This window comes from Gekko japonicus, unplaced genomic scaffold (assembly GCF_001447785.1).
Source record: "Gekko japonicus isolate JY-2015 unplaced genomic scaffold, Gekko_japonicus_V1.1 scaffold1156, whole genome shotgun sequence".
NCBI classification, from domain to species: Eukaryota; Metazoa; Chordata; class Lepidosauria; order Squamata; family Gekkonidae; genus Gekko; species Gekko japonicus.
Window position 1 is genome coordinate 421,393 of NW_015168081.1, and position 16,965 is coordinate 438,357.

At 44.4% G+C, this 16,965-nt stretch overlaps 1 protein-coding gene across 1 annotated transcript in view; it reads left to right on the forward strand.

Moving 5' to 3' along the window:
* The first annotated feature begins 504 nt into the window (after positions 1 to 504).
* LOC107113361 (zinc finger protein 362-like) overlaps positions 505 to 16,965 on the forward strand; it is a 46,583-nt gene continuing 30,122 nt past the window's right edge. The window contains exon 1 of the mRNA XM_015414686.1: positions 505 to 686. The gene's annotated coding sequence lies outside the window, so the exon portion shown is untranslated. The remainder of the gene's footprint in view (positions 687 to 16,965) is intronic.

The window sequence follows — 16,965 nt, forward strand, 5'->3', positions numbered from 1 at the left end:
TTCCTCCCCCCTCTCCTCCTCCACTACCACCCAGCAGATCTCCCCCCACCCCCTTTCCCCCCCCAATGTTTTCTTTTCCAAAGCCTCCCTCTCCTGTTTCCCCTCCTCCCCTTCCCCCAGTCTCTCCTGCGAATTCTGTATCTGCCCATTTTGCAAACTGCTCCCAGTTTCTCTTGCAAGAAGTGAATCTTTAAAAAAAAAAAAAATTAGACCAGGAAGGAAGATTGTTCAGAAATCTCCCCATATAAGATTTTTTTCTTTAAAAAAAAACGCGGGGGGGGGGGGGGGGGAGGGGGGGAGAGAGAGAAGGGAGGGATCAATTGCCAAGAAGGAGTATTTTTCTTGTTCTTTGGATCTCATGGAAACCAACCCTTTCGCTGGCTTTGGTGCGTGCAGAAACCAGAAGTGAACTGCAGAGCGACCCGGAAGGTTTGAACTAAAGCCTTATAACCACCCAACGGGGGAGGGGGGGAGGGGGGAAAAAAGGAAAGAAAAGAGAAAAAAAAATCCAAGCTAGACAGACGGACCATCCCAAGATCGGCGCGGGGGGGACGGATTTTTTTTTTTCCCCCAGCTGTAAACTTGGGTGGCTTTCTTTTTTGTTTTTGTTTTCAAAAAAATTCTTTTCCTTCCCATGTCTGTTTGCAAAACCCCAAGCCCTTTTGCCAAACTCTCTGCAATTCAAGGTGTGTATTATTTCTACCTTACAAAAAAAGAAAGAAAGAAAAAGCCTGAACTCTCAAGGCTAAGATTGCGGGGAGGGGACGGGAGAAATACGGGAGGGCGAAGGGGGTTTAAATGGATCCCTAGTCGCGGAAAGTTGCATGCACTTCTCGCCTCGCCTGCCTTGTTCTCTTTCGCAAAATGCATGTCAGTTTCCAGTTCAGCTAAGCTCGGGCCGCCGGGGAAAGCGTTGCAAAAGAAAGAAAAAAAACCCTTCGCCTGGGTTGGTTTAGGGCTCCCCCCCCCCCTTCCGCTGTGTGCAAATGTGAGTGCATGCATTTGCACCCGATCAGTGTCCAGATTGGGGGGGGGGACTATCTTCCCGGTGCCCCCTCCTCCTCCTTTCCCGACGTTGTGAAGCTTGGGCGGTGGAGAAGGAGGGGGGGGGGAAAGGAAGCTAAAGGGGGGAGCCCATTTTCTTCCTTGCAGACGGATCGCTGGCTGGGTTGCAATTTGAAAGTGGAGCATGTGTATTGGTATAGGAAGTGTCTTTTTTTTTTTAAATAAATAAAAGCCGGGCTATTCAAAAATAAAATAAAATACCCCTTTGGTGCAGTTCTCCGGCCACTAATGATTTAAGGCAACTAAAAGCGATGGCAAAGGGAGAGGCTTTTTTCCACCCCCTTTTTTCTTTTTTCCCCCTCCGACTTTATACTTTTGTAGCTGCCTGGATTTTTTTTTTTTCCCCTTCCTCTCTCCTCTCCCCTCTCGGCGTAGGCAAGCTTCAGATTTCTCCGGTTTTTTGCAGATCTGCAGAATATGGCGTCCCTGTTCTGTTTTAAAAATAAGCGAGGCTGCCATTTTTGTTTTCCTTTTGTCTGCAAATTTTAATAAAACTGTCTGAGAATGTGGGAGAGGCGGCGGAGAGGGGGGGGAAGGGGGCACCGAAAGGGGTGTTTTGTTTTGTTTTGCTTTTTTTTAAAAAAATAATCTTACTTGCTTGGCGTTTGCGGTTGTGTGGGGGATGTTGCGCTGTCTGGTGGGGTGTCTTATTTTTTCTCCCTTCTTTCCCTTGCGCCGAGAATTGTGTGTGAATTGCACTTTTTTAAAAAAAAGATTAAATAGGAAAGGACTGTTTTAATATCTGCACTCGTGCAGAACTTGCCTATGGAAATGTGTGTCAAGGGAAACCCCCCAACCCCCAGTTAACATGCTTATATATCTTTCCTTCCTTTCCGTTTGGCTTATTAAATGGAAAAAGTTCATTTGAATCTGATTATACTTCCTTTTTATTTTAAATGATGTGGCTTTGGGTTGGATTGTTTTTAACGGTGGACGATTTCTGTGCTTTTTCTTTCTTTCGGGGGAAAAAGGGTCTTTTTGGAAATGGCAGGTTTGCTGAGGAATACTTTGAAAATTTGCAATATGGGAGTGGAATGTGCTATTTTCATACTGTGGAATCCGCAGCTATAAAGAATGGTGAGATTCCCCCCCCTCCTTGCAGTTCTAGAGAGAGAGAGGGGTCTCTGTGTTAGAGGAACATGGATTTCATGTGTGTGTCTATATGTGTCTTTCCATACATGTGATGTCAATATATATACATAATTTTAAAGATGTTTGGAGCCCTGTATACTAGGTAGTTGCTGTAGAACAATGTTACATCATTGCACTAAAAGAGGCAGTGTGTCTTAGGACAAGTATGAATTTATTTTGGGAGGAGGGTGGGGGTAGGAAATGTGCCTTTTTACTGGACCTACGTTTGGCGGTGCATTAATCTGCAGTGCCTACATGTACTTCCTTTTGTTCGATTTATATGTGCTGGCTAACTCTGGAAGGGCTTGAGGTCTGAATTTGCCATCCTTTTCTTCCAACTGCCAGTTTGATTTAAGTTTGATTTGTTGCCTAGGCCGACTGGGAGGCCTTTGGAAGGTGGAGGCGTGTGTTGAGTTTTGGCCATCCCGGGGCAGGTCTGGAAACTTGGGGTTAAGATGATCCTTGTGTTTGGGGTTATTGTTTTTGGCACAGAAGACATTGTTTGCTCTGTTGATTATAGAGAATAAGACAGGGAAGCCTTATATAAAGAGAATTAATTTTTGGAAAAAAGAAAACTAGGCTACCTTTGGTTGGTATACGAAGTATGCAAGCTTCTGTATCACACAGAGCTCTTCTTTGATGGCAAGTGCCCTGTATCAAAGAGAAACAGGTCTGCTTGATTGATTTTGCTTTACTGTTCTGAATTCACTTGGGCCATCAGTCATGTTAACTGTAGGCATTCTCTATGAGGAGTGAATGGTTCCACCTTCATGTGGATGGGTTCTGGATTCAAGATCACAGCTTCCTCTGGGTAGAGAAAATACAGGGCCAGAAGTGAGCCAGTTCTTAAGTTATGGGAAGGGCTGTGATCCATACATGTTATTGTATTGAAAATGCCACCTGCAAAGAACCACTCCAGCACTGGGGGCTGAATTGGGATCGGTATAAGTGGTGAATTTTCCGTGTGATTTCTACATTTCCATGCTACCGTAGCATCCTGTGAATGGATTTACAGAGGATGCAGGTCCAATGAAATGGTAATGTCCAAACTGTATTCTGTGAGAGAATCCCTAATGTGCTGCTAGCAGTCAATTTAATTTTTTTTAAATTGAGGCTTCTGGGAGCCCAATGTTTCCATCCGTGGAGGGGTCTGTCTGTAATATTTCTGCATAATTCATTTCTCTGCTTCCTATCAGCCTCTGATCAGGATGAGTAATTTCACTCCACCCCTTCATCAAGAGATCTTTCCCAGTGCTGGAAAAACACAGGATTTGCAGAGAAGGCTACCCATTGCATCTCTGTATGAGTCCCTGATCTAGGCTTGTCTGCCTTGAAGTCTCAGTGAGAAAGATGGGCTTTAAGTGAGGCAAGTAAAGTAAAATAAAATAGTCTCCTTCTAGTAAATAAGCATGTGCGCAACACAGATTTATACAGAAAGATGAGGCAAGCCCCTCATTATTTCTTTTGCGCAGTCTAAAAAGTAAACCTGTTGGGTATGAATCTTCTGTTTCAGTGCAGAAAACAGTGCGCCTCTACTATCAAGGTTTAGGAAACGAACTTTGCATGAATGCAAAAGTGGGCCACCAACTACTCATATATGTATTTCTAAAAGATTAAAACGGAGATGAGCACCGCAACCCTAGAGTCGGACTCGACTGGCTTTCGAGCAAGGGAACCTTTACCTTTACCCTTACTGCTTTACACATGGGACTAAGATTTTTATTATTATTTTACTTAATTTATTATATTTTTAACCCTGCTCTTTAGCCAGAGTTGGCTCCCAGTGGAGCTCTCAGGAGTCAAACTACAAAGGGATCCTCCTGGCTGTTTCCTGTCTTCCCTTTGATGGCCTCCTTGATGACAGCTGGAAACGAGAGGGGTGCAGAAACAGTAGTGGGTTTATAACACTGTTCTTTATTATAGATATTAGGTCAGGAGACTATCCCTTATGGGGATTGTAGTCATTTCTCTTTTTCCCATGGCATAGGGAAGCAACTGGTGCCCCAGGGCTTCCTATCCTACCTCTAGCCTAGTCCCTTGTTTCTACATTTCAGTTGTTTTCTGCCTCAGGTGGGACGCAAACAAAGGCCTCTCTAAAACCCTTCTTGCCTGTGTGACTTGCAGAAGAAGCTTTGGCAGAGCCCCTCCCGTTTTGTGTTGTTCACTCCAAAAGCCAGGCAAAGGGCTCCTTAGCTCCCTGCTCTTCAGAATAAATAGCAATAGAGGCTTTGGGAAAGTGTGTCCTTTGTACCTTCTCAGCTGTTTAGTCCTATATGTTGGCAAATGCACATGGAGGTAAGCAACTTAGGGGGCATAAAGGCAGGAACTGGGTGCTTACTTGGGCAGGTAGCGGAGACCTTTGCATGTGTCTTGATCACATGGGAGTTAAGCTAGTGGACAGAGTCATCTCTCCTATATTCTAAGGGTCATTCTAAGGTGAGCAAAGTGTGGCACCATCATTCACCCTTCCAGGTTCCATGAGGCCTAGACTAATGTACTTGTGGACAACACCCATGGAATAATTGAAAATCACCTCTAGTTTTAACATAAGAGTGTCAAGATACTAACTCCTCTAGGATAAAACACGTTTGTCCCTAAGACATGCGTGGTACATGTGCCACAGATACGATGTGAACATCCCTGACAATATTTAACACAGGATGTTTTGAACTGTACAGTAATGGATATGACATGAGGTCTATCTACTGACATCCTCTGGCAAAAAGCTGAGATGTGGACAAAGGGCTCTTTGATGTGGACAAAGGGCTCCTTCCCACTTTAAACAGCAGAAGAGGCTTTGGCAGAGTTTTTCATAGCTGCTTACAGTTCTTTGAGTGTTGATTTCTGTGTAGGGGGAGAAGCTGTGGTGTGTCAAAAAGGTGTGAATGTTGCCAAAGCCTCTCTTCCTGTTCACAGCGGTGGAGATCAAAGATAACACTGGAAGTGATTCAGGATCCCTTTGTGTGTGTCCTAGCTTTGGCAGAGCTTGCCCTCTTGCGTCCTTCAGATAATGACTCCCAAGCATGAGCCAACCTGTCAGCAATGAAAGTGAGCCACTGAAGGACTGAAGGCGAGAAGCAATCCATTCTGTAGGGGGGGGGAGTTGAAGAGCCCTTTACATGCCTTTTGGCTGACAGAAGTGAGTCACTGAATGGAACCAAGGTCACTCATCCTCTTGCCCTTTTTCCATCCAACATATGTGCTCTGTGAACAAGTAATTGCTCACCAGGGCTTCTTTGGGAACCCCAAAAAAGGAAGTTCTGATACTGGATTCCCTGCCAGTTTTATGGTCAGAAGGGATCTCCCCTTTTCTCCTTCCCTTATTCAAGTTGATGAGGAACTCTGAATCCTATTCAGTGTATAGCTTTGGTTCTCGTACCACTTTTTTGGGTAGGTGTATCCTTGAGAGGTTGGATGTACTAGATGGGTTCCCCTGACCTTATAGGATTAATGTGAGGGGTTGCCACTGATACTGTGTGTTTGAGAGTTCAGCTTGTGATCCCAGTCATTTCTGTAATAGCCCGGTGAGGTAGGTCAGTATGATCGTTGCTCTGAGACAATCTAGGCTGTCTAATAATAACAGAATTGAAATTTGAATCCAGGACTTCTTGACCCGGAGCTCATGCACTTTGTTTGGGCTTGTAAATATCTAGTCCAGTGGTCCCCTTTGGTAGTGAGAATTGCCTGGTGGGTGACCAGGTAGGGAAGAGCTTTTCAACTGGAAAAGAACTGACGCATTTCTTGAAGCTCATTGTTGGGCCAGAGATGGCTAACTTAGGTAAGGACCGACAGAAAAGGCCAGACAAAATTTCTGTGGCTAGTAATTTTTTGTGGACCCAGTGTCAAGCATGTTTTAGAACGGTTCTTCGTGGTCTATTGCACGCTCTCCCCAAATCCCTCAAAGGACAGCATATGGTTTGAAAGGCCACGTGAGGGGAATAGGGCTTCATCTTTGAACTGCCTCCGTAATGCACAAAGCCATCTGAAGACATGATATTCAGAGGTGTGGATTGCTCGGGCCTAGATTGTAAGAAGAGGCAGCCCCGGTTTCACTTTGGGAGGCCACATGGATCTCTTATTTATTTCAACTAAAACTTCTGTTTTGCTTTTACCATCTAGCATTGCGGCAAGTAATTCTGAGAAGCATACTAGCAGCCTACTTGGTGCATAGCCCAATGCTGTGTTTTTGTGGCAGAATAGAGAACAACCAACTTTTGAGCCATTTTCCTTGCCTAGTCTCCTAATTCTGATTCGCCATAGGTTGACCAGTCATTCTCAGGCTAGCCCTCTAGCAATAAAGAAGTCGTGTGTTCTCGTTTCCTTCACTCTTTTCTCTTCTTTGTTATGTATTTAATCATTGTAAATTACACAAAATGTCAGACTGGAATTTATTTCGTGTTAATCGTATGGTACACAGCTCAGCACTTAGGCCCTAAGGAATTTATTTCGTGTTAATCGTATGGTTAATCATATGGTACACAGCTCAGCACTTAGGCCCTACAGTAGAGCATCCAAACAGGAGTCAGGATACCTGCCAGAATTTTCTTTCTGCTACTTGGACATGTTGTTTCCCAGCCTTGAACACTTGGGAGGGTGGCTTTTTCCATGGGCTCTATTGCTTCCTGCAGAACATGGGGAGAGCTCCAAACAGGAGTCAGGAGACCTGCCAGAATTTTCTTTCTGGTACTTGGACATGTTGTTTCCCCAGCCTTGAACACTTGGGAGGGTGGTTTTTTTCCATGGGCTGTATTGCTTCCTGCAGAACATGGGGAGAGCTCTGCAAGATCCGCCCTAGGGCCCTCACAGACCATCTTTCAGTTCCACACAGCGGCTTCCCCCAGGGTGAGTTGCCTACACTGAGGAAGTCAGCTCTTTATACTGTTTAGGAGTATTGGATTGGCCTTGCTGTATCACGTGATTGTCTGAGCCAGGAGCATTATGCGCAATTCTATAAATCTCCCAGCTGGAAATGCCAACACTGGCCTCCCTGGCCAGCAGCCCTGGCAGAACAGGAAGCAGGAAGCCAGTGGCCACAGGGCTTCCACTTTGAGGCCTATCCTGGTTCGGCCTAAGCTCCTTTGCGTTTTTAAAGCCAGAATGCTGAAAGAAATACCCTGAAGAGAACAGAAATCTGATGTAGACTTTGGAGCATTGATTTAACATACCGCTGTGACCAGAGGGCAATTGGTTACCCCCTGAAATTATATCTGAGGCTGCCGTTTTTGTTGGCACCATGGAGAAGTGATTGATTGCAGGCCCAAGAGTTGGCCTTGGCTATTGGAAATTGCTGGTACATGACTGTACGTGTTGTGTTCTGAGATGGTGCAGACTGTCAGTAGTAAGGGCCTATTTTAAAAGAAACTCTGGTATCTTGGCTATATAACTGAGCTTCTTTAAAAACGGGTACTTGTGCCTGATCTGTACCTCCTTATATGTTTATGGTAGAAGGCTAGTGGCCCTCAGCGGGGACATTCTTAGCCCCTTCCCATGAATTTTCAGCTTTCATTCAAGAAAAAAATAGCTCCTCATCTTTTGTTAAAGGAGACAATGCAGGCTTGTCAATTGCAAATTAGTGGTGCATCTGACATTAGCAAGGCCATTAATTAATTAATTAGTAACAAGGCTATGTTCTGGCTCAGTAGGAGGAAACCTGCTCTCGCATTCTGGCCAATGAGTGCAAAGATACCAGGTTGACTGGGATTTGCTGTTTTTCTGATGATTTACAATGACCTCCCCTTCGACACTGGTCTAATGTTTGAAATGACTGGGTGGGTTGTGGGTGGGTTGTTCCAGTGCATGTGCCAGTTTCCATTTGGTGGTCATGTGAAAAGGCCTGTTTTGGTGTTTCCCAGACTTCTGAGAGCTCAGTTACACCTCCCCCCCTTGCAGTAAATTGGAGGAGTCTTTCACTATTTTTTTCACTGCCTTTATAAGACTTGTCTGCCCTATGTGCTTCTGTGCAATTTGGTGAGGTGGATGTGCACCTTGATTTGGAATGAATCCAAGCCAGAGCAGTGACTCATACAGGGATACAACAGGCGGCGTCCATTAGGAGGATGGTGGATAATTCTGCAGCATGCCTACACTAAAAGCAACTGATTGATCCCGAATAGCAATTATAGAGGAATAGCTGTGTTAGGCTGTTGCAGCAAAATTAAACAGAAGTCTAGTGGCACTTCAGAGACTACCCAAATTTATTCCAGCATCAGTTGCTGAGTCACAGCTCACTTCATCAGATACATGAATTGTACCTCCAGAGCAGTTGTTTATATAAAGTTCTGTTGCTTGTAGCTGTAAGTATAAATCACTGCTGTGGAAGTACACTTCATAATTTGATGAAGTGAGTTCTGACTCATGAAAACTGGTACCGAAATAAATTTTGACATTCTGTACCACTGGTTTTCTGTTTAACTTTGATTGATCCAAGCACAGAGATGCTGCTGAATTGGTTGGAAGGAAGCAGGATCAGAGTGATAAATCATGAAGAGATGCAATGGGCAACCTCCTCCGTGGGTGACTTTTTTGTTTGGGAGGCAGTTGTTTAGGCTCTCAGGGGACTGCTAATGATTTAACTAATTGAATTTCTCACACCACACTTGAAACAATCTGGCATAAAGTGTGGGAGTTGCTGCCCTAGTTAACAAGTAGAGAGTTCTGTTCACACGGATGTTTTACCTGGAGGAATACAATTCTTGTATAGCCTGAAACTGGATAAATGTGAATGAGTGCAGAGTGTTCCAAGAGGAATGTATGCAGAAATTCTAGGAAATACAATAACCATAGCAGGAAATGCTTGCCTGCCTTGACCAGACCCATAATCAGAAAATGGGAGGCAGGCGGGTGGAGGTGTGAAAAAGTGGCAAAATTTTGGAAAAGTATAAAACAACTCATTCTAGAAATAGTAGAAGTTGAACTACCATTGGAGCCAGAAATATACTTGTTAAACATCTTGCCAGATAGGATAAATTATAACGATGCACGCTTGATACTGTACGTCCTTACAAATGCTAGAATAGCTATAGCTAAATGTTAGAAGTCTGATAAATTGCCAAGCAGAGAAGAATTAATTATAAAAATTATGGATATAAAAGAAATGGATAAAGTAAATATGTTACTTGCAGGAAAACTTGACAGTGTGTTCAAGAAGAGATGGCAGAAACTAGACAGGAGGTTAGAAATGTATGGATAAGATGCTCCAAAAGTGTTGTAAAATTATTACATATATTTTGTGTTATGTATATGATTTAAAAATCAAAATAAAATATTTTTTAAAAAGAAATAAAATGGGAGGCAGGCTGTGCTAAGAATATCATTTCTGTTATGGGCAGAGTGGAGAATCAGTTCATAACAACCTATAGCTAAATAGAAGTAGCCTGATAAGTTAATAATTGTAGAATTAACACAGTAAAACTTTTCACATTTTATAAAATTAACTAATGCTTTTGATGTTTGCTGCATTGCCTTTTTAGACACTGGCTGTAAAAGTAAAATGAGAAAAGCAAGTGTATTGCTTGCCAAGCAGTTGGATAGAATCCTGCCTCCAGACTTTTCCTTATATTTGCACAAGTAACAGTTTCTTCAGTAGCAGACATTGATGCAATCATCCTCAGTGCAGAGATGTTACAGAATTACCAGCTGCTGGTGAATGCTGTTGGGTAGAGGGCAGGATAGTACCTCATGCAGAGACACAACACACAGCCTCCTGCAGGTGGGCACTTTGAGCTCCCAGGCATCCTTAATTTATTTCTCACTGCACACAGTTCGGGAATGACTGCTTTGGAGGCTAGAATTGAATAATGTATGTATGGAGCATTGGCAGTGTGCAGCTTCTCATGTTAGTTTTTGATGCTTGAGATGTAATCAGAGCTCCTCATTTAGATACTTGAGATGGGACGCTTAAATGCACCGGATGAGAAACCACTAAGCTAAGGTTCCTGGTTAGCTGCAGTGTTATTTCTAGCAGGAAGGAGGGCAAACCAGGAAAATAGTTAAAATGCCATTGGGACTTTGTTTCTGTAGCATCCACATATCTGGCATCAAACGCAGAGTGTTGTGTTAAGAACAGTTATCAGTAGTAGTTAGGAGCATAAGAATTGCTGGCTGGATTGTACTAAAGGCCTGTAAACAATATCAGGCTGCAGAGGCCTGTTTGTTTGTTTGTTTGTTTGTTTCCAATAGAAAACCTGGAAATGTTTGGGAGTTCTGAAAAATAAATTATGAATTATGGAATGCATAAAATGTTTAAGGTTTATTTTTTAAAAAAAATTATTTGGGGTATTTATGTGCTGCCTCTTCAGAGTCCTGCTTGAGATGGTTTACAATTAAAATCACCACAATATTATAAGCCATTGGACATAGTGTGAGAACTATCCATAAAAGAAACGCCGATCATTAAAAAGCCGATAAGATAAAAAACAACAACACACTAATTAAAAGGCCAGGTTAAAAGGTGTGTTTTAGCCTGGTACCTAAATTGAAGTAAATTAAGTGCCAGGTGATCCTCAAGGGAAGGGTGTTCCAGATGTAAGGTGGCACCACAGAAAATATCCTGTCCCTTGTCACCACCTGCCTTACTTCTGAAGGTAGGGGCACAGAGAGCCGGACTTGAGAGGCGGAGCTTAACTGGCAAGATGGACCGTATGGGAGGAGGCGGTCCTTCCGGTCTAGGGCTGCCAAGTGGGGCCGGGGGGGCGGTAAACCCCCGCTTTGGAGGCCCAATTTCCGCCGCCGCAGAATCGGGCCCCGGGGGGAACCCCACCCCGGTGTGCGTGTCACCAGAAAGTGACGTTATGACGCCGGGCACGCTGGGGGTGGGGCCACGACCATCCGAGGGGAAACTCTATGGTTTCCCCTCGAATGGTCGTGGCCCTGCCCCCAGCGTACCCGGTGTCATAACGACACTTTCTGGTGATGTGTGTGCGGCGCGTGTGCGCGCGCTCCGGAATTCACCCGGGAGTCCCCCGCTGCGGAGGTAAATTATACTTGGCAACCCTATTCCGGTCCCCTAGTCCCAAGCCGGTCAGGGCCTTAAAAGTTTTACTCACTCAGTATCTTCTCATACTACAATCTTCAGAATCAAAAAACAATTCCTATGTATCCTGTTTCGAGAACATGTTTATTGGTTAAATGTAACTAACCAATGATGTGTTTTATGTTGTTAAAGCAGGAAAATAAGTTTAGGTTTGATTAAGAAAGTAGTTATAGGATATGTTTCAATTTCCCCCAAATTCTGGGGTGGGAGATTCCCCCTCCCCTTGGAAAGTTTACACCTCTAGATCATTTCGCAGGCCCGTCTGTCCCACTGATCTGTCTTTCTACCAGTGGCCAGTCAGATGAGTTTGAAAGCCCACAAGCAGATCTTGGAAGGTGCACATAGAGTTGTTTCCGTTACTGATCTTATCTTGTACTCGGCGGGTATACAGCCTCTGAACTGATCCAGTAAGCAGTCAAGGTTAATAGCTCTTGAGGGATCAATCTGCCATGAATTTAGCCCTTTTCAGTTGTTTCATTCTGGTATTGTGATTGTGCATATGGGGAGTGCATGGTACATGCAGTCAGGCATGCACTATTGCCATTTCATTGGAAAGGGGCAACACTTGGCCCTCTTACTTGGTACATGTGTACTGCGGCTGTAAATCCACGTTCCCAATTTCAAGCATGTCCCAGGTGGATTGTGTGTAGCACTCAAAGCACCAGAAATGTAACAACCAAAAGGAACTTTTGTCTCAATCTTTTTCAAAAACCCTTAAGAAAAAAAACAGACTATATGCAAGCATAATGCTAACAGGTAGTAGCATAAAAAGGGTCTGGAATTGGCTGCATTGAGAAGATTCGGTGTCCAGTAACTGTAGACAAACTTTGGTGAAGGAGGTTTTCGCAGGCATCTGAATCGGCTCCAGGAGTGGCAAGATAGGGCATCTGACATGACCCCTGAGACTGACAAAGAACTTGCTAATGCAGCCTTGTTCATTTTGCACACAGCACAGGAGGTAGCCTCAACCAGTATGAGTGAATTCTTGGTTTGCTTGCTCTACCCCTTCTGGTTTAAAGGAGCCTTTCTGCAGGTCCTTATTCAGGCCCCTCCCACTCTTAGAGTTGGCTCTGACAGACCTTCTGCCACTGGGTAGGGAGCTATGTTGTAATTTTGAACTTGTGGGTAGGCAGCATCCTCTTCTCCGAAGGGGAAGGCCTCTCCAAGGTTAGTCACTACATGGAACAGGATGCTGGGCCAGATGGACCACAGGTCTGATCCAGCAGAACTCTTCTTATGTTCTGCCCCGCCTCCCTCCCTAAAAGCAAATGTTCAGGTTTTCTTGAACTCCTTGAGATATGATTGGGAAATGATGGTCAAAAATTCTAAAGGAACAAGGAAGCAAGCAATGTTATTACGAATATTTTTGCATTTCAAATAACATTTAATGGATTTTTTGATGGCTGGCTATCGATTCATTTCTCATGGGCAGCCATGGCTTCCTTTTTTTTTTTGTAAAAAGATTTTTATTCAGGATATAAACATTCACAACCAGCATTAAATTTTCTACTTTTGTCCCCGTTATACCCTACCCTCCTCCCTTTTCCCCTCCCTATTATACGGCTCCCCACAGTGTTACGACCTCCTACATATTCCCTTCTTTTTACCAATATATCAATTTCCTTTTTATATATCACTAGGTAACTATTATTTCATTATATCAATTAGTTTTTTACTTATCTTCAGAAAATTCTATGCTTAATAATTATTAAAACACATTAGATTGTCTTTTACTTCCCAATACTTTTCCTGGCAGCCATGGCTTCCTAAACATGGCAGAACAGCAAAGGACTATAGTTTATACACCAGCTCTGTTAAGAATCTGTAGCTACTATTGCTTGGCAAGGCTTGATTTTGCTGCTTTGAATGGGTAGGAGCCCAGTTTGTACCAGATGTTGTGTGAATATGAAGTCCCAAGGGTGGGTACTTTTGCGCTGTGTTTAAATTAGGCTTAGCCGTGGCCATTTGGAATGCAGGTCCTTAAGATGTAGTATTACGAAGAAAACACAAAGATTACGTCTCTTTCCCATGTAACGTGTAGTTTGCTCAGATGTGGATGACCCAGGCTAGCCCGATCTTGTCAGCGCTTGGAAGCTAAGCAGGGTTGGCCACCAAGGAAGTCCAGGGTTGCTACGCAGAGGCAAGCAACGGCAAACCATCTCCGTTTCCTTCTTGCCTTGCAAACCCTACGAGGTTGCCGTAAGTCGGCTGTAACTACTCCATTGGTCCTCACTGTGCATTCAGATCTCCCCCCTCCCCCCACAGGCCATGGTGGAAATCCTAAATGCCGAAAAGCCAAAGGCCTTGTGGCAGCATCTACTATATGTTGAAGAGGCAAGCTGCTTTTCAGTGACTGTTTAAGCACCGCTGTTTAACATGGCTGGCCTCTTCAGCGTCTGTCTGCAGTAGGAAAGCTGGAGGGCAGTGTAAGCAAGTGGGAAAGATTGGGCAAGGACATTTCCAGGATCTTCCCGAGTGACGACTGTTAAGAAAAATATGTGGGCCACACAGAGCAATATTCCAGAACCGTGGTCCTCTTATTAATACAAAGTATTTCTTCTGGTTTCTTCACCCATTCAAAGGGTAATTGGAAAAAAAACTAGTTAGAGGCAGTGTTCCCTCTAAGCTGTGGAGTCCTGTGAGCAAAAATTCTACTTTGTGAGCTACATGCATTAAAGTTGTGAGCGGGCGATTTGGCTGTTGCATAAATCAGTTCTAGTATTGAACTCTACCAGTAATGTAATGGGTTTTTTTCCATCTGTGCCTGGCTATTTCCCACAAGCAACCTCTGAGGCAACAGAATTCTGTGGAGCCTGTGAGTTTCTGGGCCAGACTGTGGTGGCAAGCAACTGTACCCAAATTTAGACCTGGATTCAGCTCAGGCTCCCTGAGGTACACCAGACAGAAGGAAATTCCTGCTCTGTTGACCAGACAAGGGCATGAGACCATGCTCAGAGTATTTCTTCCGGGTCTGTGGCTCCGTCCAGAGGCTTCCTCCTGCTGCCAGTTATAAGGCTGGCTCCTCTCTGTGCCTGAAGAGGACTCCGAGGCCTGAGCGCTCACACATCTGTACTAACATTGGGGCATCAGCCTCAGTCAGGTTGGGTTCAAGGCCCAGCTTGCAGGGTTGGCAGGATGTGGAGAGACCACTCCTACTCTGGCTGTTGCACAGAGGAGTGATTCTCTTCCTTTCTGACATCCCACTGGTCTCTCTGTCAAAAAACCTGGGTCCCACCATGATAGAAACAAGTAACCCACTTTTCCCAAAAAGGACCTTCATATGTTTACAGGCATTCTATTACTACTAGCCCAAAGGTCACAGGTGGATAATCTGTGGCAGGCAGGGGCAGAAGGAGATAAGAACATAAAAAACATAAGAGTCGCCAATGCTGGATCAGGCCAATGGCCCATCCAGTCCAACACTCGGTCACACAGTGGCCAAAAATACCAGGTGCCACCACAGGGCTCCCAAGTACTTACCTTGATTTGGCAGGGGATATGTAGTTCTTCGCGGGACCATTCCCGCGGGGAAAACACAGGCGCTGCACTATTCAGTCGCCCAGACGTGACGTAGGCACGTAGCCGGGCGACGGTCTAGCAATTGGGGCTGGAAACTCGATGGTACCATCGAGTTTCCAGCTCCATTACCAGAGTGTCGCCCAGCTACGTGCCTACGTCACATCTGGGCAATGGAATAGTGCAGCGCCTGTGTTACAAGCAAGAATCTCCGGCGGGGAAGCATGTGTCCCCCGCCGGTTCGTAGGTAGGTACTTGGCAACCCTATGCCATCAGGAGGTCCAGCAGTGAAGCCGGGACACTAGAAGCCCTCCCACTGTTCCCCCCCCCCCCGCACCAAGAATACAGTGCATCACTTGCCCCAGAGTCCCTATCTATACCTTTTGGCTCTGACAGATGGTGGAAATGGGGATTGAGGGAGAGCAAATTCTTAGTAACTGTTAGCAGAACCCTGTGTCCCACCTAGGATACTTCTGTTTCCCACCACTGGTACACCAGCATCAGTGGTACTATTCAATGTCATATCTGTTTCTGATTTCTCACTTCCCGCCTTCAGTATTCAGTGACTGAATTGATTTTGATGTATCAGGTAGGGGGAGGGAGGGGTAATGAGAAACTCCTACAGTGACTTTCAGCCTGGTCTGCTGCTCTCATTAAGGCTGTGAGCAAGCCAATCTCCGACTTTAACCTGATTTGAGTAATTGTCAGTATACTTTGATGTCAGTTTTTAGTCCTTGTCCAGGGACAGGAACCTCTGTTGATCCACCTTAGTAAGAATACTGGCTGAGGGATTTTATCCCCGGCTGACTTGAAAATGGCAGTCGCTCAGGGAAAAGGAAAGAGCGGAAGGCCTCGCCTCCTTCTGAAATGTCCTCGTGGTCTATTTCCTGTTGGAATGACGCAAAAAAAAAGGGTGCTTTATGTCACCACTACCTATCAGAAAATACTGGAAAAAAATTGTATGTAATAATTTTAAGTGCTTCTCATCCAGCAGAGCAAATTGTCTGTCATGACTGTCAACAGTGTGTGTTTTCTGGAAAAATAAGACCTGGAAAACTTTCCAGAAAACTATCCTATCCTCTAAACAGTGTGGTGTGATTTAGCATGTTTATTTTGACTTTATTATGACTTGGGGAAGTTTAAAAATCACCTCCTGCTAATTTTATGTCCCAGCAGCAATAAATACTTGAACTGAAACATTTGATTAAGGAACAAAACCAAAAGCAAGTGTGGTTTATATGCTACAGGCAAGCAGATTCAGAGCTTTATGTGGAAATGATTTTTAGTGGAATAATACTTGTAAAAAAATGAGAACAATGTAGCACGTACTTTCTTTATACTGTTTTCATTTTAGAAAAAAACAAAGGCAGTGAAAACTGTGGGCACACTAATTTCAGCACACTCAAAAAACCTGTTTGTGACACTCTGAGGATGTGGTTGCCCACTCTTCTGTTTTGGCAGAATTTAATTCTTATCCGTGGAGGTCTTTGGGGCACTTTACTGTTAAAAAGATCCATATCAGATTGGTAGCTGTGGGTTTGATTTGACCTCCACAGCCAATCAGGTACATTCATAATTTGATTCCCCACCCCCTTCTCCTCCCCCCAAAAAAATCCTGCCTGGGAAAACAGTATTGCTGCCATGCTTAAGAACATAAGAGAAGCCAATGTTGGATCAGGCCAATGGCCCATCCAGTCCAACACTCTGTCACACAGTGACCAAAAATACCATGTGCCATCAGGAGGTCCAGCAGACAGTAGAAGACCTCCCACTGTTGCCCCCCCCAAAAAAGCACCAAGAATGCAGAGCATCACTTGCCCCAGACTAAGGCACCTTGTCTATACCTTGTGGCTAATAGCCACAAGCAAGGCATTATGTTATGGAAATGGAGGGAATGGACTGAAGAAGGGATTGTATTCTTGAAAAGAAGCAGAACATATTGCAAAGAGTTGGGTAAAGATCTTCATGCCGGGCAAATCTTTGCATGTCACCCTTCATTGCTGGCACATCTGCTAAAGGCAAGGGAGCCATTTTTTGTTTCGCTTTTAAAAATGTAAGCAACCTTCTTGGAAGAGGTAAAGGAGCTCCAATGAATTGAAAGTAACAGACGAACAAACAAAAACAGTAGGATGCTTCAGCATCTTGCCCTGGTCCTTGGTCCACTAGCTCAACTCACTAGAGGACAAGGGGCAAAGGAACAAGAGCCCTTTGGCATGTGTCCC